This window comes from Amaranthus tricolor, chromosome 4, assembly GCF_026212465.1.
Source record: "Amaranthus tricolor cultivar Red isolate AtriRed21 chromosome 4, ASM2621246v1, whole genome shotgun sequence".
NCBI classification, from domain to species: Eukaryota; Viridiplantae; Streptophyta; class Magnoliopsida; order Caryophyllales; family Amaranthaceae; genus Amaranthus; species Amaranthus tricolor.
In genome coordinates this window covers 18,815,174-18,816,203 of record NC_080050.1, presented here as the reverse complement: position 1 = coordinate 18,816,203, position 1,030 = coordinate 18,815,174, and the positions used below count along the sequence as shown (strand labels likewise).

General features: G+C 41.7%; 1 non-coding gene across 1 annotated transcript; it reads left to right on the top strand.

The window, feature by feature from the left end:
• Positions 1-241: 241 nt before the first annotated feature.
• Positions 242-347, top strand: LOC130811964 (small nucleolar RNA R71). The gene has a single exon (XR_009041574.1). It is a non-coding gene; the product is annotated as a small nucleolar RNA R71 (small nucleolar RNA).
• The last annotated feature ends 683 nt before the right edge of the window (positions 348-1,030 follow it).

Genomic DNA, 1,030 nt, shown 5'->3' with positions numbered 1-1,030 from the left:
CTTCCTTGTCAAAGCCTGTAAATTATTAGTCAAAGCAACAATAGCATCCACTTCATACCTACCACCTCGCCTTGGAGTTGATTGTTCTCGCCAGTGGTAATTTGAGGCCATATTATCAAGAATTTTCTTGGCATGGGTTAGTATTGTCATCATGAAGTTACCTCCAGCAGCAACATCCAAAGAAGTCTGGATCTCATGCCTCAAAGCATTGTAGATTGTCTCAATAACCATCCAATCCGGTAATCCATGATGTGGGCACTTTCTGATTAGACTTTTGAATCTCTCCCATGCATCATAGAGTTATTCCCCGTCTTTTTGCTTGAAAGTAGAGATTTCATTTCAGTACTTTGAAGTTTTTCCGGGTGGGTAGTATCGATGCAAGAATGCCTTTTTCAGAGCCTCCCAAGTAGCAATGGAGTTGGGTTCTTCCTCACGTAGCCACTGCTTAGCCGCCCCCGCAAGAGAAAAAGGGAAAGCTATCAACATTAATTGATCGGAAGTGACGTTGTTGTACTTGTGTCTCATGCACTTGTCGATGAACAGATTAATGTTATCAGTTGGGCTCTCATTTTTAATACCATGAAATTGTTCCTGAGCGATCCAGTTGAAGAATGCTGACCGGATCTCATACTGGTTCCCGGAAATCTCTGGCCTCACAATGCTTGTAGTGACAATGCTAGCATCAGGAGTGATGTAATCCAGGAGGGGTTTCTCTGGTGTTTTAGCCATGGTTGAATCTTCCCTTCTCTTGTTTCTTCGCCTTCTTTGCCTAGAGTTGAGTCTTCTTGCTGTTGCTTCGATTTCAGGGTCAAAAGGTACTAGTTCGTATCCCTGTCGTCTGGTTTGCATGCAACAAAAGAAACTAAAAGCAAAAGGTTAAATAAATAGGGAAGGGGGACCTAACCTAAGCGGAATCAGAGAAAAAAAATCAATTTAAACTCAGAAAAATAAATACTAAACTAATCCGTTGTTCCACGGCGACGGCGCCAAAATTTGATAGGTCGTTTATGTACTATCAAACAAATCCTAA